The sequence below is a fragment of the Microtus pennsylvanicus genome, chromosome 5 (genome assembly GCF_037038515.1).
Source record: "Microtus pennsylvanicus isolate mMicPen1 chromosome 5, mMicPen1.hap1, whole genome shotgun sequence".
NCBI lineage: Eukaryota > Metazoa > Chordata > Mammalia > Rodentia > Cricetidae > Microtus > Microtus pennsylvanicus.
In genome coordinates, this window is record NC_134583.1 from 108355477 (window position 1) to 108378515 (window position 23039).

Consider the following 23039-nt stretch of genomic DNA (forward strand, 5'->3'; position numbering starts at 1 on the left):
ACTTCTCTTGGCAACAGACAGAGGCCATCCCGGAAAACCAGAACCAACCAAAAGGCAGTTGTGGAGCCCAGTCCCAGTGGACACATTATGAAACATCCCTCCATCTAAGGCACAGGGAATACTGCGGAAGAGGGCGCAGATCAGGGAGCCTGCTGTGAGACTCTGCTTCTATTAAATCCAGACGACAAGTCTCACCAACAGAACTGTATAAACTTGAGCTGAACTAGAGAAACAACAATAAACAAGCCAAAGCGGGTGGCGGAAATTCCCCGAGGCTTCAGCCTGCACAAAAAACTACGGGCAGCTAAGGACTGTGGAGAATGGGTACAACAGTCTTCTCCAGGGAAGGGCACACCATAAATTTGAAAGAAAAAAAAAAGAGCAAAGAAGGGTATATGGGAATATCTGGAGGGAGGGAAAGGAAAGAAGAAATGACAACAATTATAACCGCAACAAAATAGATTTTTGGAAATGTTTAGTAAAGCTTTTCATTAAGTATTTTATTTTCCAATAAAACAAGTCTAACATTTAAAAAAAAAAAACTCACTACACTTGTGGAAGAAAGACCCTAATACTAACTAATCGGGGCCTGGGGAAATGGCTCCATGGAACTTGTTACTCTTACAGAGAACGTGGGTGTAATTTTTACCACCCACATGGTACGCATACACAATTGTCTGTAACTCTAGTCCCATGGGTTCTGATGCCATCTTCTGACCTCTGTGAGTACCAAGTTCACATGTGGTACAGACAGAATATTCAGACATGCAAGATAAATAAGTAAAATATTAAATTTATCAAATCATCTAAAACCCTCACAAAAGTATTTGTGGTAGTGATGTCACAGGTAGAAATTCATGTACCTTTTAGTAGGTGAGTATGTTTGTATGAAATTTCTAGAGGGCATCAGGGAACATCTTTTTAGACCCATAATCAAAATAATTTGCTTCTTGAATCTGTCCTAAGGAAATTCCCAGAAATATGAAAAACAATGAAAACCTGAAGACCTATGGATGCATTCTTCTAGTGATATATAGCATGAATTATAGCAATACCCAAAATTAGAAAATGTTCTTAAATGTCCATACGTTAAGTAACTGGAATACTATGTTCATAATGACGGCAAAACACAATTTTATATACAAAATGTTAAAAATAACATCCAGCTCAGATAAAATGAAATTTCTTCTCATTTTCCAAATACTCTACATTCCAGTGGTGAACTGGAAATGCCACGTGCCAATCTAAGAGTGCTGTGTGTGCCTCTTTACCACGGTCCTTAGACAGATCGCTTGAAACTGGTCCTGGTGAAAATATTTGCACTATGGGAACTGGAAACTGCTCTCCACTAACGTTTCTTCCCTGTAGTTCGGGCTGCTAAGTCTCACGAGACCACTACTGATATGATATGAACTGCACTCTGATCAAACCCGAGGACAGACTGCCTCGGATGGACTACTGTTTATTCCCCACGAGTCCACAGCTCAGAGCTAGGTTCCTGGTAAGAAGCAGAGGAGAGCTGGAGGGACTACTCAAAGGTGGAGCCTACTGGGAGCTGGTTAGGCCATGGATGGTGTTGCCCTCAAAACAGATCAAGGTAGATCCTGTGCGACCCGAAGTTAATCTCCCCCCCCCCCCAGCTATTTTGTTTTGTTTTATTTTCGAGGAAAATGTGTAGCCCAAGTTGGCCTCGAACTCATGATCCTCCTGCCTCTGCCTCCTTCAGCAAATCCTACCAGCATGCACCACCACAACTGGCCCGAAGTTAATCTTCAAGACAATGAAGAGAAGCCTAACCCAGAGTCACACTAAATTTTGTCTACCCTTTTAACACGTGGTCCCACCGTGACACCATCTATGTGACAGCCATAGGGGCGCTTACTTGGCCACCACAGTGTTTGAACTTTAAGGCCTGAAAAGCAGTGAGCTAACTGAACCTCTTTTCTTCTAAGGTTCCCTGCCTCGGGTTAATTTTTATAACATTGAAAAATGAAGGGACACACACATATACATACAAACAACACCGGCAAAAGAAAATGGCACTTCTTGGATCTCAAATGAGATTAAACCTCTACCTAGACCTTGGACAGAGTATGAAAACAGCAGAGAGAAGTAGGCAACAGAAGTTCCATTTGGCTCACATAGCAAGGAGACCGTCACAACTCCCTCAGCTTTGGCATACTGAACTTTCTGACCAGGACTATCTACGTTTATGCTTAATCCCCTCTGGACCTTTGAAAGATACGTTTGCTATTTTCTTATGAACCGAACACATGCTGCTTAAGGAAAACTGGTGGGGGGAGGGAGAATCCAAGGCTTAGAATGAGTTCTGGTGATCACTTTTAATTTATCTTTCATCATTAAAATGCGATCTGGGGTGCACATGTTCTACTAAGGGCAGAAACGAATGCTTCTCTGCTTTCGATTACCCACCACTCTAGGGTTTTCAGTTATCAGTACCAGCGAGATCGTTCCAAGGAATTTCATGGCCACGGCTAATCCTGGCATCAAACACAGGCAATCTTCCCTAGCTTCAACAGGCATTCATGTCTTCCAGCAGTGTGATTCTATACGACTTTGTGGTGAGAGTTAATTTAGTTTTCTCTAGGATTAGGCATGGTTCTTAAAAGTGCTTCTTAAATTAATCAAGCCTTAGAACCTTCTGCAGAATTTCCAGAGGAACGCTATATGTGCATACCAAGTCATGAGATGAAGTCGTATACCTGTCCCAGACCAACAGTCTAGGAAAGGGTCCTCCAAGTGGAAGCAAGTGAGCAGAAGGCATAGTCAGATCTCCTGGAGGGGTATCTTTCAACATAATACAGCTGTAGGGGGGAGTGAGAAATTCAAGTATTTACAAGAAATAACTTCCTATTGTTAATCTCAACAACAGCCTAGTTGCTAGGGATTCATGAAAAAGACAGGGCAAAGTTTGATTAGGTCAGGATCATCTATGAATGTCCTTCTCTGACTTGGCACACGACAGAGATTCCCAAGGGGGCATTCCCAAGTTCCCAGGTGGGGCTGGATGCTGGGGTCTGCAGACAACCCTTGTAGAATTGCTGGCCTCTAAGAATCCCAATGGGCAGAGTTAGGGGATTTTGCTTGCTATGAAGAAAGGAAATGCATTGTGAAGACAGAGGCTCATCAAAATATAATATTCTTTTCATATAGAAGTTAAAATTACTGTATCTTCTCTGATTAGCTATGATTTAGAAATGTGGTATTTTTTTTGCTGAGACACAAGCGTGAGACCTCTAATTAGCAGGTTTCGGGAAAGGCCACGGGAAGAGAAGATAAAGACATTAGATGGGCAAGTTTTCTGGTCACTGGATAGACAGATGCTATGAAAATAGGTTCAACCAACACGGGGGGATTCTGGGCTTTGCATCTTACAAAACACCTTGACAGATTTATAAGAAGCCTCCCCGAGACCTTTGGTGTTATCTCCAGTGGAAAGTAATCATTAATTCCAGCATCCTAAGTCCTAATTATAATAAAGGAGAATCTTCCGTTTCCCACATAGGCATACTCCTCTGCAAATCTCACATAAGATAAATGGTTGCAGGAGGCTCAGTTCTCAAAAACAGCTGAGATTCCTATTTCTTCACATGAACAACAAAAAATAAAACCTTCTACAAAGCACAATGTCATTCTTAGGAAAGAGCAAAGAACAGCCCCCCACCCCATCCCCAACAGGGTCTTCATTGCTCTTTTTGGATAGAGGAGGGATCTGAAGCCACAGATCTTCGATTCTTCTCTGCGAGAGGGCTGCTGTGTTGGATGGACAATGGGACCGGTCCCCCTGGAACTGTCGCCTTCAGCTGCCCCCACCACACAACACGAGTTCCAGAACACCGCCACTGTTCAGTAACCTTTCTCATTCACCATACAGACTGTTCTTTGGCCTAAACCATATGCCAGGTGCTGTATTAGGGACCTGAAACACAGCAACCATAAGAAGACTCTAGATCAGGAACTTAATGAATAGTAAACTGAAAATAAATTGTAGGGAAGGTAGTTAAGAGCTCTGGGAGAGGATGCCAGTGCAGTTGAGGGTGGGTATGTGGGAGAATTGGAAAGATCCGAGGATGGTCATGACCTGGTTTAGCCACGCAGGACCTCACAATCCTCACCAATGTGTTAGCTTCTGTTAATATGATGGAGGTGTCTGGCAAAGTTTCTGTCACTTGGTGCCTAGGCACTTAGCTCAGCTTCTGTTTTTTGTATCTAAAGTCTCCATGGCTTTCCTTTGAGATTTCGCAGGTTCTGTGAGGCACGGATACGTGACAGTAAGTGCTGTGTGCCTACCTGACTTGGCTATGGCCCTAGTTTGTCCATCCTGCATGTGTCTAATTGATACCGTGAAGGGACTGTGCAGATGTGGTCCATTTCCACAGACAACTGACCTTCAGGAAAGAGTATTTCCTACAGCCCGAGTGGGCCAATCAGTGAAAGAGCAGAAATAATCAGGTTTCACTGGAGGAGGAGGAACTGTAGGCTAAAAAGATAGCACTCCGCCACTGAAGGGTGGCATCCACTCCTGTCTGTGAATGTCCGTGCTGCCAACCTTCCTTTCCAACTCCTTTCCTGCGAGGATGCACACTTGCGTGAGCCAGCTTCCTGGAACCTTCTCTTCTTCCCTCCCCACACAGTGTACTCTCACAGTCTACCTTCGTCTGGTCAATCCAGGACCCCATCAGCAGATTTTGCTCCAAGGCTTTCTAGAAATGTCCTAGGCATATTTTCTCACTAGTGTGTATTTCTGACATCATGCTCAGTAGGTGAAAGGATCCTGTCTTGGACTAGAGAAAAAGGTGACAAACAAAATGAACCACATCTGCTCAGTTTTTCTTGTTTTCTCCCTGCTTTGGCTATGGTCTATAACAAGTGTTATGAAGCCCGACACTTGCCTTCCTTCCTTACCACTCTATCCTAAGTACACACAGCAGTCCTTCCAAGGGTACTAACTCTTCCTCGTGGATGACTTCCCTGGTTCTTGCAACACAGGCACTATTAACTTGACATTCTGATCTTGAAATGAGAAGATCTTGACCCAGACGTGAGATGTACTCACTCATATTTGGTTTCTAGCCATAAACCAAGGACATTGAGCCTATAATTAGTGATCCTAGAGAAGCTAAATAAGGAGAACCCAAAGAAAAACATATAGGCATCCTCCTGAATATCAACCTTCATCAGGCAATAAAAGGAGACAGAGACCCACATTGGAGTACCGGACAGAAATCTCAAGGTCCAAATCAGGAGCAGAAGGAGAGAGAGCACGAGCAAGGAACTCAGGACCGCAAGGGGTGCACCCACACACTGAGACAATGGGGATGTTCTACTGGGAACTCACCAAGGCCAGCTGGCCTGGGTCTGGAAATGCCTGGGATAAAACCGGACTCTCTGAACATAGCGGACAATGAGGACTACTGAGAACTCAAGAACATTGGCAATGGGTTTCTGATCCTACTGCATGCACTGGCTTTGCGGGAGCCTAGGCAGTTTGGATGCTCAACTTACTAGACCTGGATGGAGATGGGGGTTCCTTGGACTTCCCACAGGACAGGGAACCCTGATTGCTTTTCGGGCTGGGGGGGGATTAAGTGGGGGAGGGGGAGGGAAATGGGAGGCGGTGGTGGGGAAGAGACAGAAATCTTTAATAAATAAATAAATTTAAAAAAAAAAGAATGTCTCTTTTCTGTCTTCTTCTGGCACTCGCTTGGCTTTTCCACCTCTCCATGCCCTCCCTCCAGCTCTGGAGAACCACCCCGAGTCAATAGGGATAACACTCAAATCTGTGTTTCCCAATTTCCTATTGTGGAGGTCAGAGAAGACTTCTAGGAGGCAGGGTCATTAAGAACAGAGTCCCGAAAGAAATAAGAAAGCCAGATGTAAATCCGAGTATTCGTGCGGAAGGAAGATGTTGACAGGTTCTCGAAACAGCTTTAAGAGAGAAGTGTGCAATTGAGTAAGAAGCGTACATGGCACAGGGCCACAGAAACGGCCAGGGTTCACCAGGTGAAGGCCGACAGAAACATGAAGTTTTAGTGTTGGTTTGTTGTTGTGGCTATGGCAAGGCAAAAGGAGAGGGCAAGGAGGCAGGCAAAGGGCTTTGTCCTGCACTGTAGATATCTGCGTGGAAAAGAGACAGAACCATTGAGGAAGGAGTCGTTATATCTCTCCAAATGAATGGGGAGAACAGCTGGAGCCAGAGGTGTTACAAGTGGTCAGCTTCTATCTGGAAGGTGGAGCTGAATTTGATAGAGTATGAGAGGGGATGGGGAATCCAGGATCGGTCCTGTGATGGATAATCTTGACCATGAATCTGGTTAGATGAGAAATCAACTAAGTGACATGCTTCTGGGCAGGTCTATGAGGACATTTCCCAGAAGGATTAACTAAAGATCTAAGGCTCTCGTTTGGAGTGGGTGGCACCTCCCACCAAAGCAAGAGTAATAGAGGTCTAAGGAGAAAGCAGTGCGCAGGCAATGTTGCTGGAAAATCTGCTGCCACCAGATTCCAGCTTCTCTGAATTCCCACGCTGAATGAAAACCAGTGGCTCTTTAGGAACCTTCCAGGTTGTCAGCTCCAGGATGGGACTACTGAGGCATGCAATTCTGTGGCCTGGGCAACTATGTGGTTCTCAGCTTCCCCAGTGTGCAAATGGCCAGGGTCACAATGACTCCTCCATTTTTATTAGTTGAAAGCCATTCTTGCAAACCCCCTTTGTAATGTTTCAATATAATCTATCATCTCTCCCTACCAATGAGACCTAACATAGGCCCCATACTTTGGTGTTGGGAGACATGGAACACATTAGAAACAAATCAGCAGTTTGGAGACATTAACTCGGGTGATTCCTGGACACCAGACAGAGAGAACGTGTAGGCATCTGCACTTGGAGCTGATTCCCAGGGCAAGATAAGTCTGGACCACTTAGAGAACATCCCCAGTCAATACAGTTGGGATGGACTAACATAAATTAGCATTTGCTACCCCATATTTAAGAAACACGTTTCTTTCTGGATACTTCAGAGAAAGAGTCCCAAAGGCTAAGACATTAGGAGCTTCCGTTCTGCGACCTCCCCATTTGCTGGAAGACCATGCCCTCTAAGTTCCCACAACAGCCTGGCTTGCTGTCTGCAAATAGCCCACGGAGACTGCTGTTGCTCTGTCTGTCACAGCATGCCCCCTCCTCCCGGTATCTTCCAAGATCCAATCTATGATTCTTCGGAATGAAACCTCCCCTGACCAGGCCAGTCAACACCAAGCACCAGGGGACAAGGAGAGCTGTAGCGTCTGCAGTCCATAATCATGGGACTGGATTGTACACTGGGGTTTTGTGTTTTGATATGAATTGAGTCTGTCCAACTCACTCTCCACAAGGGTTTTACTGACAAGCTCTGTATCCTCAGCATAGGGCAATGTGTCATCAACGTTGTACAAAATCAGCCACTGACTGTCAACTGGATTTGCGAGCATGCGCCTCAATACTCTACAAGAAGTGACTGTATCTACTGATGTGTGATGTTGAAAACAGACTGCGTGATCATCTCTTCCTTTACCCCCAGGATGGAAATGGAAAGTTTTCAAAGATTTGCACGAAACTAAGCATGGTGGTGAGGCTACTGACGGTCCACTCAAACCCCTTCTGTGCCTGCAATGTGCGGCCTCGCCCCCAGCTGTGGTGTAACCAACTCTCAGCATCTGGACTCTGTGGACCGACAGCCAGCAGCTGGCACAGAGCCACCTCTCTCTTCTTCTTTTTATGGGACAAACCCTGAGGAATAAGTTATATTCCGTATCTCCTTATCGAGACCATCCAGATCAGTACCCTTCCATAGCTTCCTCTCTACTTCTCTCCTGAACTGTATAGGGGGCACCCAAGTCCTCGGCTCAGAGCTGACTTCGGAGGCACCCAGCTTAGGGAACATTGAAAAGGCAGTGTTTGTTCATTTAGGACTGACTGCCAAGAGCCAATCAGAAGACTTAAAGGAATGCATACATACATTTCTTCTTTGGACCTGCTCTTCCCATACACCAAGGATATGTGTGTAAAGTAGTTTTCTATCATCTTAAGGACCTCTAAGGTATCAAGGCAATTGTTTCTAAAAAGGGGATACTCCAGTCTACTGTTTGAAGACCCTGGCGAAGGCAGCACATATCACCAGGAGTACCTGGTGAACAAATGGCTTACCAAATAGGCCAGGAAGCAGCAGGGGAGAAGCCAGAGTCAGGGTCACACCACTCTCCCTCTTGTCTTAAGGGTCTCTCCCTAGGCAGAGATCCTAAATGTTCTGTGAGCAACAAGTGGCGCTTTTAGCGTGGGCCTTTGGGAGACACTCGTTTAAGCCATGACAATATGGAAACCAGAAGGCTACTGTCTCTGGGTTATTTCTAGGTCACTGTGAATAAGTAAAAGCATAAAAGAGACTAAATTTAAAACAAAACCAGAAGTAACAGGACTGTTCCAACAAGATTTAGCTGTCACTGATCCAAGGGGCAACTACACCCTGGCTTTAAGAAAGGGTTTGTTTGTTTTCATCAATTCAGTCCTGACCTTCTCTCAGCAATGAGCAGAGCTGTCTGTATCTTGCTACTTGGAAACCTGGAGTCAGGCTTGTGGACAAATGAGGACAACACGGGACAGCTCTGAGCCTGTCAGTCCCTGAGTGTTAAAGAGTCTACCTTCAGCAAACCACTTTCAGGTTTATTTTTTTGGATCTCCCCAGCACGAGTTAACACAATGGCTCGGTAGCTTCTGTATGGTCTCACATTATGAAGTACTTGTTCCAAGCGATTGTTTTTCAACTTTAATAATGAAGTCACCCATCACAGCTTGACAAGCTTCCTGCGTGTGGGAACTGGAGCTGCTTCCCTCGCAACACAGTAACTTTTCCTAATCATAAAAGCAAGGCACCGTCACTTGTGATTTGTGCTTGTTTTTATGTTTGAGACTATTCTGTTAATGTTTATAAGCTCTTCAGACCGGACAGGAATTCTACTCCTGTCATTGCTTTTGTTTGTTTCAGACATGATTGAATAATCATCCAAGATTAAGTGAATCAAGTGGAAATAATCAGGGCGGGGGAAAAGGGCCAGATGCTGTCATTTGCAGTTCTACTACATTTTATCCCAGGAGTAAAGGCAATTCTGTGAGTCCGAAGCAGATAGACTTCCAAAGAAAACGAGGCACATTCAAAGGCTTTTTGTGTTCTCCTTCTCCAGTGAGTAGAGCCCACTTGAGCCAGGCATATTTATGCATCACCTTGTCAGGATTCCTTTGTTCTCCAGAAATCATATGTCACCAAAATATGTTTCTCAAGAAACCCAGCCAGAAGGAAAGACAAACAGTTTTTTTTTTTCCTCCTAGAGGCTTAAGGTTTATTACCAGAACATTCTTATCAAGTGTTCTCTATGACACTCTGAGCAACGTGGATCTCAGGGAATTAACTCATTGCCAAAAGGCTTAAAAATAATTACAATGAATTAACCTATTATATTAATTACAATTAATTTTCATTGAATGTAAGAATTTCATCTCTAGGGGATTCCTCAGGACTGACATTTATGAAGTGTCTCTGTGTATCATAGGTAATTAATTTCCAACAATCTGCTATCAAATTTGTTTCCTTTGGGAATGACCAATTTGCAAGGAGAAAAAGAAGTAAGAGTAAAGTCTTAGGAAATGGTACCGGAAGAGACAGAATTGCCCGGCCAGGCAGCTCAAGCTTTGGTTAGCAAGGACTATTAAGGCCCCAAATGGTATTCATCACTGGTAGATGGACATACCAAAATAAATGACTAGGGATATATCTTAATAATGCCATGAAAAACATTTCCAATATATACACAAAACAACAGTTACTTCTTTAAATGATGGTTGATTGGAACTGTATATAGCGACATACAATTTCAGAGGTCATGGATCTGGGTTCTCCTAATCCTACCTGTTAGCTCTCTACTGAGGCCCAAAACTCTATATCATCTCACTGACCCAGTGTGAGTAGTGGACACTTGAAATGTGGCCAGTACACCTAAGGAACTGATTCTATGATTTAACTAAAATTAAATTTCCATGTACAGCACTACACTGCAAAGCACTACTGCCTCCCACAGTATCAATCAACTTAGCCTCTGTCTATATCCTTCTGATGGACGTGAAATCTGGAAGATTTAGATTCATTTCCTGATAAACAGGCCTACTACATTAGGAGGGTGTGTGCATGCCTGTGCGTAGGTCATAAAAATTAGAAAAGGGATCATGAGAGAGGAGGAACTGACCTTAAGGGAGAGGAGGAAAATATGGCAATGGGCAAAGAAATGTATCTGAAATGAAAGCAGAAGTGAAGAAGGGAGCCAGACAGAGGTGAGGGGAAATACATTAAGGGGACACTGGGGAAGGGCAAGGGGAAGGGGGTAAATCACAGCAAAGGAAGGCACATGTGCTTAAGATGTCACAACAAAACATATTACTTAATAAGCTAACATAAAAACATTAATAAGAGAGGACGATGTGGGATGTCCTTCTGCATGTGTTGCTCTTATCGGTTAATGAATAAAGTTGCTTTGTCCTATGGCCGGGCATAATATAGCCAGGCTGGAAAATACATATAAGTAGAGCAGGTGGAGTCAGGGAGATGCCATGTAGCTGCTGAAGGAGACAGATGCTGGACCCTTACCAATAAGCCATAGCCTCGTGCCAATACACAGATTAATAGGAATGGGTTAATTTAAGATGTAAGAGCTAGTTGTTAAGAATCCTAAGCTAATAGACCAAGCAGTGTTGTAATTAATATAGTTTCAGTGTGGCTATTTGAGTCTCGGCAGCTGGGCCTCTGCTTACAAGAGGAGGAGGGAACAGAATGAAAGAGAAATAGAGAGAGGGAGGGAGGGTGGGGAGGAAGGAATGGAGAGGGAAAGAGAATTTTACTTGAACTATTATATACCTACTGGGACTTCTTTCTTTCCCTTGGCCTCCAGACCATACAGAATGACTTTGCCCACACTCTGCTTTTATAGTTCTTCTAGTATTTGAGAGGCACCAAAACGCCATATAGAATGGCAGAGTTCAACCCTGACAGGGGCCAATGTCAACCAGCCCCTTAATCCATTTTCTACAGGTTGAAATGACTTTTCTTTTTAAATAAGGATGAAAGGATAGTTAAGTACGCAATGATGGAGCCTTGTGGCTTAACAAACCATCGTCCGATGGCTGGGAGAGCCATATGGAGGTACAGTCAGCTAATGCAGTTGCTTCTGTGTGCATGAGGATGCATAGCTGCCTCTGCATTGTTCTACTAGCTAAATGAGACAGACACAGGAGGTGCCTAACACTGTGAGGGGCCCAAATGTCAGTACTGGCTCCTCCATGCAGCATATTATCCCTTTCAACACTCCAATTATTCTTAAAACCGGATTTCTCTGTGCAAATAATAGCAAGCACTAACAGTGGATCGGCTGCCTGACCAGGAGAGACGAAAGGGAATCAATGCATCCCTTGTTCCTGACTTCCTCAATTTTCTAGTTCTTCTGTTAAAATGGTCGCAACAGTCAACAACCTTTAAAAGCCATGCCTTACTGTGTCTTTGCGCACTAACTCTTTAGATTTTCATTGTACCTAGAGCTGTGTTGGGTCTAAGACATAAGAGTGCATATTCTGACCCAGTCCCCTGCCTGCCGAGCTTCTGGTATGGTGAGGCAGAGCATACACGTTGGGCCTTTCCTTCAATATCACAGTCCTTGCTTCTGAGCATTTGTTATATCGGAAAGCAAATGTGCTGAAGCTCCATTGCTGTTTGCTGATCTACAACATCAGTTTTGTTTCATTTAACTCAACAGCCTACCAGCTGCCCCCTTCCACTGCCATTTGCAAAATACACTGATTTTCTGGAATGAACAATGATGCCATATCTCTGACTAAAACCAAATAATCTACAAAAAAACAGCCTTTGCCCAACAAACAACACTTTACCATCAGTAACCACTAAAATAAACATCAGTTCCCTGTATCGACTCTAAACCAGTACGTGGGAGTCTGGAACCAGAATGAACTTTTATATTCTTCCTTATGAAATGCCTGAGAATTGTGGAAAGATTAGTCAATATTATAAGACGAATTTTCTTCATATGGTATGGATAGTCCGGAAACCTAGTTTAGATGCGTTTGTTTTGTGTGTTGTGTGTGCATGTGCCACAGGATGCCGAAGAGGTCAGAAGACAAAGTTGGGGAGCAGGCTCTCTATTTCCATCACCGAGGTTCTAGGATCAAGCCCTGATAGCCAAGCTTGGCAGGGGGTACCATTTCCCGTGAGTTAGCCCACCAGCCCAAGGCCCAGTTTATTAACCTCTTACCAGGGGCAACACAGATAGGAGCCTTTCACAAATTTATGGCGTATAACCAGTGTTAATACGCATTATTTTACCTATTATGTTTTCATTAACATTTACTGAGAGACATTGTAAAGTTCCTTTTTTTCCCCCTCCCTTAGTTTCTGAATCTTTTTCCTGTTTATCTGTTTTCCTTTTCCCACAGCGTAGTTCCACGACAAAGAAAAATAGTAGAAACTCTAGGTCAAACAAATCCAAGTTGAGATCTCAGTTCTGTCTACCCTTGGCAAGATACTTAACCTCACAAGGCTTCAGGACTTCGCTCTGCACATGGGGGTGACGACACTAATTCTGAAGGATTATTACAGCGTGACAGAAGAACCCTTTCTACAACTGCTAGAGTTGTTTACAGTTTTTACTCAAGAAGAGGAGGAAGAGGAAGCTATTATGAGTGTTAAGAGCCATACCCGTGTTTCCAAACAGTGGGGTCTTAGCCTCAGACCCAGTCCGAGGCCTGAGTGACCAATCAAGATGTGAGCACTATTGCTGAGGATCAATGCCACCCTAGCTGATTTGACCTCAGAGAATGTAGTTAGTCTTCATTCTCTCGGAAGAGATTAAAAAACATCCGAGAAACTAAATCCTGTAACAACACCTGTCCAGAACAGTCTGGGGATGTTAGCAGTATGGACTCACATCCTCTCATATGAAAACCTGTGTGATCTACTACTATCTGTCTACTAACTGTCTTCTACTGTCCTGCATGGAGATGGGAAGGTGACGTTCAGACAGATGTCTCAGTCACAGAAGCATGGAGCTCCTGGGCCTTTCCCTGCATTGCTACATTGGTAAATACATTTCCTCCTGAGTCAATATTTTTCTAAATGAGACAAAAAAAAATGTTACTCAGAAATGGGCACCGTCCAAGGTATATCTCATGGTCCAAGTCAAGCTTCCCCATCAGGCCATCAGGCGTATCTCAAACACAAAACACTGAGCTGAATGTTGCTGGATTCTTTATTATATAAACAGGGAAGTATTAATATGGAATTTGTTATTGCAACATCCTCTTACAGCCTTCCGGCTTGGCGGCAGAAGTAGGGATTACTTCCGCCATACCGCGATCGCTTGATAACTCCCTCTCACGCTGGCTCACTGCACTGATGTACCACACACAGTCCATCTTCTCTGTTCAAGTATTCTCAGGGCTTAATTAAAACAACCAGTTATCTAGTAATTACTTCCCCTGTCCATCTTTCCAGCTCTGTATTGTCTTCCCTTGAATTGATTTTTGACTACAGCCCCTGCCTGAGCTAGTTTAGGAAGTGTGGGGAGGGAGCAGCTGCAAAGATCCTAGGATCCTGAGCATTTCCCTCCCCCTTCCTTTCATGTAATAAAAAAGGAATGGCTGCGAAGGATCTAAGGCAGATTTATAATGCGCATGAGTGTTTGGGTAATTTTCAAATGCCTACTTCTGAAAATCGAAGGCTGTCATTTCAGCGGAGAACGCTTGCTTTCTGCTCGTCAGTCCATTTAAATTTCCCCAGCACTGAAAAGTCCCTTAGGGATTTTCCCCCCAAACATTACCTACAACCCAAATCCATGTATTCTACTGATCCGCTCTCCCTACAAATGCTACCTCCTGTCTCAGGATCTGGGTGGCAGAGAGATGGTCCTCCCTATGATCCTGCTCACTCTTAGCCCGAGTCACACACTTTCCTAGGGCACAGTCCCTTTCTCTGCAAGCCATTACCCAGATACTCTGCATATTCAGATTCCATTTTTCTTCTCCCTTTTAATTTTTCTGGATCTTTCCATTCTAATAGCAATTTCCTTTTGTCTTGGTGAGGGCACTCCCGCTGCATTTCAAAGTGTGTGCGTGTGTTGTGCACACGTCACATGTAATGCAGTTACACAACACAGAAGACAAAAGTTATTGTATATGCAGAGTCTATTGGTACTAACATTTTTTCCCCAAATATACAGAGTGTTCTAGAACATTGTTTGGGGAAGAAACATGCAAATCAATGAGTGGATAACAAATCTGTCAATGGCTGTTAAGGGTTGTTAATCTATGCTTATTCTTTAGGGCAGACCACAAAGGCTGCCTGAACCTGGCATTTATACATCCCAAAGGGAGGTACAGGGCAAGGCAGGGCAAAAAGTCCTTCAATAATCAATTGAGAATATATTAGGAAATAACCAACTGAAATCTTAACAGAAATTAAAGTTTCAAAAATCCAGATATTTGGGAAGATTTTTTTCCCATCATTAGTCAATTTTCATTCATGGCAAATTTTACTAGATATTATTCTATATATAAAACCATCAAAATTCAATATACAATTTCACTACTCAAATCTATCTGTTGCCTCTCAGATTGCGCAAATGAGCAATGTCTGAGACAGGAAATGCTAAACCATTACATTTATAGGGGTACTTCATATCTCTCACCTGAAGGGGCCGGGAGCGAAGCCAATTGTCTACCCTGCTTTAAAAGAGTCCAGCACATGTTTGATAAGAACAACACAGGAACTAAGGGAAGGGTGACCCAAACTCTAAATTCTACCCCTTTTCTGACAATCTACCTGGCTGAGGAGCTGACTCTGAGTAAGGGCCAGGGCCATAGTCCCAGGGGCTAACGCCACACGCTCAGCCTTTGAAATTCTCCAGCTACCTAACCTCCACCCTGGAGGTCACAAGGTCAAAGGAAGAACTTCACTGGTGTTACTGCTGTAAATGGATAGACACATTTGGCTAAAAATACCAGTGTCTGCTAGGCAAGTGCTGTGCCACACAGCTTCCCACCTTCCCTGCCCTTGTCTGAGGACTGTCTTTCGCACTGGATCTTCCAAAATGAGGCCTAGCACAGACAGTAATCTCAGGGTAGAACCCAGGTAGGGACTAAACGCCTCTCGAGCCTTCTAGTCTGTATGGCCCCTGCTAAGCCATCTCCACGCTAAGAATCTACTTTGCTTCGGAAGAGGATGATGCCATTTTATCTTTCTTCTTTATCATTCACCCACCACTTGCAAACAGTTCGAAAATAACCGCATCCCAGAAATGCTGCTTAAAGAAGCACGTATGCAAAGCAAGGTTGGGAAAGATGATAAGGGCTGCAAGGGGCCATGGGTAGTGTAGGGGTGGAATCCCAGAGGCAGCGTCTTAAACAACACTGGTCGCCTCACTGGCTCAGTAGGACAGCAGGAGGGAAGTCCCAATGAAGGCGGGGAAGCAGAAACGGTATCCGCAGTTCTGCACAGGTTTTCCACTCTAGAGAACACCACTCAAGTCCCCTTCCCCACCCACATGCCATGGCCCTGGCAGATTTTAGCACGTGTGCTTTAGTACCCAGGGCTACAAGGCACTCTAAACGCAGCGGTCGGCTGTCTCCAACTCTGCTCTCCAGTGCTCCAAGGCCTCATGTTGCTGTCTGTCATAATTATCAGCACCCCCTTGGGAAGGGGCTATTCTTGGAAGTCATTTCACATTCTGACACCACAGGAAGCTAGCAGAAGTTGGAGCTACTTTAGATCTCAGCAAAGCTCCCTGCATGCTGGAAACTTTCAGACCACTAGAAATATATGTTATCAAGGAAATACTCATCTATATAGGAAAGGAAAGGGAAGTGCCATGAAAAGACACGCTTGCCCTTTCTTCCCCAGCAATCCTGCAATGTAAAAGGAAGGGAGACTGGGGAGTCAAACAACCAACATGTCCAGTCACTGTGATAGCCCAATTTCTTTTATCTGACTTAAATGAGTAGACCATGTGTTTTAGTTCGTCTAGAAGATAACAGTAAAATTTAAAAGTAGAGACAATTGGTAGGGAAGATGACTTATTGGGAGTAGGTGTTTGCTGCCAAGCCTGATTAGCAGAGTTCAGTCCCTGGGACCCACATATGGTAGAAGGCAAGAACCAATCCCGAATTTCCTGTGCACGTCATATCACATGTACATATACATACACACACATGCACACACGCAATTTCTTTTAAGTAGAAATAACCAAGAACTAATACACTATCTTCTTGAGGATGATCCTTTACCGTACCAAGAAACTCAAGTCTGAACTTTTGAGTGGAAATCCAAGTCTACTGACAACAGAAGGAAGGGCCAGGCCTTCACAGAACTCCCACAGCAATCAAATACCAAGAAAAGGCAGCATGTGGAATACAAGCAACTTAATTTTTCCCTCAGACCATGACGATCAAAGGGGTCTTTCTTTTCCATCAGGGCGACACCCCCAGCTGTCTCCCTCCCTCCGGTAGGAACCAAGCAAATTCCTCTCTCTCTCATGTCATTACCACAACCCAAATGGGTGCCCCCCTATGCCATCTCTCTAATCAGCTTCAAAGTATGTTTTGTTGGTTCTCATTGACGCCACTCAAAGGAACCGGTCACTCGTGGTCTCAAAAGTTTTACAACAAATTGTATGATTAAACTCCTTAAACATGCCTGTCCATTACTAATCCTCTTTTGCCAACATCCCTTTCAGAGAAAAACTGCCCTGCTGCACAGTGCGCATTTATATTTCATTTGGAGAAGAGGAAGTAAAGGGATTAAAGTTAAGGATTAAAACACTTACTCTTCGCTGCATTTTTTTTTTCCTTTTCCCAAATGGCTTCTTGGTTGCCATGGTTACTGTTCACTGGTCCTTAGCCCCGAATGCATGCCTCTTCACATTAATAAAATATTTTAAATGAGACTTCATGAAAAACAATAGAGAAAGTATTTCTAAGTTAAATAGCCCTTAAAAGAATTTTCTTTTTTTTTTAAAAAAAAATCTATTTTTCATTGTCCTTTTCTTGGTAGGTTCAAGAGGGAAACTCGAATTAAAAGGCAGTGGAGGGATACAATCTGAAGGGGAACAATGCAAACTCAGAATTATTCATCGGACCACAGAAAAATCACTCTGCAATAATAAGTCGGTCCCCTGCTTATAAACCAGTGTTTGGAGGAAGATTAAGTGTCTCTGGGAATTTCTCAAATGTTGCAACACCACATAAACAGCAAAACGGCACGTAAATGCGGTGTTGCCGTTCCAAACTGCAAATACCAGGCAGGAAATGAAGGGCTGAGGTTTTCACTGCCACAGTTAATTTCATCAAACCAACATAAATATCCCTGCTTTCTACTCAAGGCCCTGTAGTTGCTAGCATCGGCAGCTCATAGGCGTGTAGCCAAAAGGTGGTCCCAATGAAAGCAGGCTGTCAGGGCAGGCGATGTCTCCCTGAGCATGGTATGTACCCTAAGCCTTGTAAGGAATCCAGAGGAAAGCGTGGCACTGCCACGCAAGGGAACATAAGCGTGTCTGAGCTGTTCTTTTACAAACATGCCACTAACATTCAGTTTAGAATGTGATCCCTGCATTCCTTTAAAAGGCCAAAGAAAACTGAAGACATGAAACACAATACTTAAGTTCTCTTCATGTCTATTTGGTTTTCTTTTTACTGTGTTTGCCTGTATGTATCTATGTGTGCCATATATGTGTCTGCTGCCCATGGAGGCCAGAAGAGGGCACCAAATCCCATAGAACCGGAGTTACAGATGTTCGTGGGCTCTCCTGTGCGTGCTGGGAACTGAAGCCAGCTTTTCTCCAAGAAAAGCAGATGTTCGTAATAGCAGAGAGAGACATCCTTCTAGCCCTGGCTAGGGAGGGGTTACTGTTTGGCTGTCCCTGTATATTTATAGAGGGATTCACCACACATACAATGAACCCATTCCAGCAAGACATTCAGCAGGTTCTCGTGATAGCATTTTGAAAGATAGTGAAAGTTAGAATTGATGGAGGCACAGCTGGGCGCAGACACAGTCGGATGAACTACAGCATCTAAAGAATGTTGAGTAATGGAAGTATGCCAACCTAATGAACTGCCTGCCTCCTTTGACCCGAAATCACTAATTCATTCCCCACGTTAGCATCGTGATCCTCTTCCTAAACCATAGGTCTGACCACGGTGTGCACTCGCCATCTGGGCACATCGGTTCCCTTACAAAGCTGCCCATCCTCGATGCTGGCCTCAGTCATTTTCACAACCTATTGATGAAACGGCATTCTCCAGCAGACAGAGAAACGGAGATCATAGAGTTCCGTGAGATCCATTTGATAAAGCATGGTATCAAAAAGATAATGTAGAAAACTGGGAATATTAATGCAGCATTTTTATGTAAATACTCAAAACAAAGTTCCCTTCGAGACAGAACTGAGTATGTAATGGGTGTCTCAGGCTTTCGGCTTTGTGTGTAAGGAAGGTGTAGACATGTAAGACTTGCTAATGGTACAATAAGGATTTCTTTCAAAGTCAGAAAGCTTCAGATAACTTCAAGAGGCTTTCTGACTATCTTTTAGGTGTGTGTGTGCACGCACGCCTGTGCACAAGTTAGCATAAGTCTGTCTCTCCGTCACGTGTCTGCCCATGTGTCCAGGCATGCGTAGAAGCCAGAGATCAATGCTAGGTGTCCTCTTTGCCTCCGCCTTACTTTGTGAGACAGGATCTTTTGCTGGACTCACATTTCAGCTAGACAGATCCAGGTGCCTGCACTCCCAGCCCCTGGTCACCGGAAGCTACCACTGTGCTTGCTTTTTCACGGGTCAGCCTCAATTCAGGTCTTCATGCTTCCACAATACACACTTTACCCACTAAGCCATCTTCCTAGCCCATTTGGGGGTTTTTTGACTTTGATTCCCCTAGTGGGCTGCAGGCTGGAGGGGACACTAAGGACCTTCTAATGTTGGTGAACTACGGTTCCACCATGGCTGCGCTGCTCTTAGAGGAGGCCACTGCAGTGTGGATGAAGAAAGACCCCATCCTCAAAAGCCATTTAGACAAAAGAGCTTTCTATTCTGGCTTAAAGAATAAATAGCCTCAGAGAGGCAGCTACTATCTGTAATCCTTCAACAGCTAACTCAAGCTACTCAACCGACAGAGGAAACAGTGAACAGTTCAGACGTCGCATGATGCCTTGCCAGCATTTGTAAAGAGAACTCGGGATTGCCAAGTGGGAGAAAATTCTGTTGCCGAAACATTCTGTGGAATGCCAAGATTGCAAACAGTGTGTCAAGACTTAATGGACGGCTCTGCGTTAGGCACTATTAACGCGCTCTGGCACGTATTCTGCAGGCCTCCTGGCTTGCAGGAAGGCAAGCACAGCACCTCTGCCATCACACTTGGCTCTCTTCCTACTTCGAAGCCTTTTGCTTCTCAGGAACAAACCGGAGAGAACAGACATAGTAATAAAAATATTCATCCTGAGTCTAAAGGCCAAAGAAATAAAATAAGATCATGTATACATTCACGGTGGCTCCGGAATGTGCAGGCATCAGCTGCAGGGAGCCGAGCCCTTTCTTAATCACTACAGCCATGATCACCATTGAAGCCTCTGAATCACGGGGTCTGGATCTCACCTGATCTTTAAATAGCAGCTCCAGAGGGCCTCAAATGAGCTACATGACTTCTTAAGCAAAAATAAAGCTCAGTAGGGCGAGAAAAATGCTCCTTTCTCCTTAGAAAGTTCTTCCTTTATCTCACTTTTGCCTCTTTCTATGTGTATCGTTATTTTGCCTACATATTATGTACATATAGACAGAGCTCTTAACCTAAGCTCAATTCCCAGCACACATATGGTAGCTCATAACCATCTGTAATGAGATCTGGTGCCCTCTTGAACAAAAGACCTGTTCAGTCATCTTCATTAACTTAGACCATGAAACCCAATATGGACAAGTTCAACAGAACTGCCCTGTACGGGCTGTCCATGCATGCTTCAGCATTGCCAGGGCATAAATTTCAAATTTCATTCACGTACATGTGCCATATGTGTCCATGCCCAGAGTGAACAGAAGAAGGCATTGGACATCCTGGAACTGGAGTTGCAAATGGTTGTGAGTCTTCAAGTGGGTGCCAGGAATTGAATCTAGGTTCTCTCGAAGACCAGCCAGTGCTCTTTAATGCTGAGCTACCTATGTAGCCCCTCACTTTGACCTATTCTTCCACTTAGTAAAGCCAGCTTCCAAAACTGAAATGGAACAGCGAAGTGTTTTCCTAAGAACTGACAAGCTCAATATTAGCCCAAACTGCTACCACACACGGAGGCCCTGTGACTCCTCCCAGGTCTGAGCCTTTTGAGTGAAGGACAGCAACAATCACAGCGTGTGTATTTTCTCATTGCTCATTAGGACAATCAGAAAATGAAAACTGACCAAAGGTTCTATCATTAAAGCTGGCGACAGAGGATCAGAATCCAGGCCCTTGACGCAGTCCATATCAAAAAGAGCACATAATCCAAACGGTGGAAATAAAATGAGTAATAAATATAATGGTAAGCAAACTGATAAGCCTGTGGATTTAGATAAAACCAACTCAGAATAAAGCCAGCATCTACAATGGTCACAAGGTAAAGCTCTTTAATATGCAATTGAGAACCACACCTCTTCCATTCACAGAGCAGGGTAATGGAAGGTCTGGTGCCAGGCAGCAACCCCCAAGCCAAAGGATTTCTAAAAACAGACATTTGAATGGTCAGACTATCTGGCAGAGATTACAAAAACACATTTTAAAAAAAGGACAAATTAGATCTTGGGCGGAAAATGGGAAAAATAGAGTCGACAGATTATCAGTTTATAATCACATCATAATCTGTTTCCATTAGTTATTTTTAAGCAGCTAAGATCACTTGAAGAGGAAAATTAATTAATGGGATACCTGAAGCACATTGTTATTAGCTTACGGAAATTTCAACAACCTCTCAGTGTTCTCTAGGAAAACCCCGTAATGGGTAAGACGCAATTCCCATAAGAATAGCCAGCTCTGAATGGGCATATACAATAAGCACGTCAGGTACTGTTCTCAGTGTTTTGCTGTCATTATCTCAATAGGACTCAGACACAGCATTAACAAGCATTACAAAGTTATGACAAAATCACAGACATGTAAGTTTTCATCATGTTAAATTTGTATAGCTGCATAATTTCCAATATTACAATGCAATATATGCTGAAAACAGAGTATTGACGTTCTCCCTTAAGGCATAATAATCTTTCATTCTCTCAGCATGATGTTTCTAAATTAATTAACTTGAACATATTTACTCTGAACAGTCAATGCTATAATTAAAGAGAGTAAGACTAGGTACATCTGATAATTAATTCCCTTCTCTTTTCCTAATAAATAATCAATTAGCACAAATATAAAGGACATTAGAAGTTCAAAATGCTCCATTTTTCAATGACTAGTCTACTCTTATCTTTCAATGTAAAAAGTCAGTTAAAATGTACCATAATGGAGTCTAGTGGTGGTCAGTTTTATATCTCTAATTAGCTACCCTATAGTCCATGCCTGTCAACAAAACATCACAAATCTAAGTAGTGCTGTGAAGACATTATGTAAATGTGATTAGCATCTTCAGTCAGATGACTCTAAAGTAAAAGAGATTATCTGATAATCCCCGTGGGCCTGATCTAATCAATCTTAAAGATTTAAGAGCTGAAGCCTCCAGAGGAGTTCAGCCTGCGGAGCTCAGTTCCCATCCCTGGCCAATCAACCAAGGAAAACAGGACTTCACCTTTCCATCCCTTCTTCTCACCAGGTGCATTCAGCCCATCTCTACTTCCTCCTCTATCATTTTAATCCAAACTGTTTCTTTGTCCTGAAAGGACACGGACTCCTGAGTCTGGTTATTGTGAATAGTCTCCAGTTAGCCAACAACGCAACCAATCCCCAAAATCCAGCTTGAATATCTGTCCTGGCTATGGCAACTTGACGTAAGGCCGTGATATGGGATTCCCCTCTGTATGCTGTGAATATGTTTTATTACCATTGTATACTAAAGAAGCTGCTTTGGCCTGTGGTAGGGTATAATATAGCAAGCAGAGATAGAGGAGAAAAGAAGGCAGAATCAGAGAGACACCATGCCCAAGAAGCATGATGTAATGTAAGAAACCATGAGTCTTGTGGTAAAATATAAAATAACAGAAATGGGTTAATTTAAGATAGAAGAGTGAGCTAGAAATATACCTGAGTTGTTGACCAAACACTGATGTAATTAATATAGTTTCTGTGTGATTATTCAGGTCTGGGAGGCCAGGAAACTAAAGTGCAATCTCCATTTACATGTAGAGCCATTTTAGAAAAGACGTCCCCTTCCAATGGGCCTGTGAATATGCCTATGGTACATTTTCTACTTATGATTTATGATTGGTATGGGAGGGGCTAGCTTTGGGCAGTGCCACCTCTGGGAAGTACATCTTTGACTGTAGAGCAAGGCAGGCTGATCAAACCAAGAAGAGCAAGCCAAGAAGCAGCACTCTTCCATGGCCTGTACTCCAGCTTCTGCCTCCAGGTCCTGCCTTGAGTTCTCACCGTAACTTTGTTTTACAGTGATCTGAAAGTTGTAAGCTGCAATCAGTTCTTTACTCCTCAAGCTTCTTTTGGTTACGATGTTTTATCAGAGCAAGAGAAACCCTCACTCTGGCAGCCTCTCTGCCTGCCTCCAGGGAAAAAGATGTGTCTTACCATTTCATATATTCAGACATGTAACAAAACCTCAGACACACAGAAATCTTGAGAAACTACTCATGGAATTATGTGAGTATTTTAAAATTCAATGCCAGAGGAGTCAATGTTCAAGAGCAAAGAAGGCAAAAAAAAATTCTTCTTTGGGCAACATCTTAGGGGAAGGCAGGTCTAACCAAAGTCACAAACC

General features: G+C 43.6%; 1 protein-coding gene across 3 annotated transcripts in view; it reads right to left on the reverse strand.

Annotated features, from left to right (window-relative positions):
• Positions 1-23039, reverse strand: part of Glis3 (GLIS family zinc finger 3) — a 420852-nt gene that overhangs the window by 61769 nt on the left and 336044 nt on the right. The window lies entirely within an intron of this gene.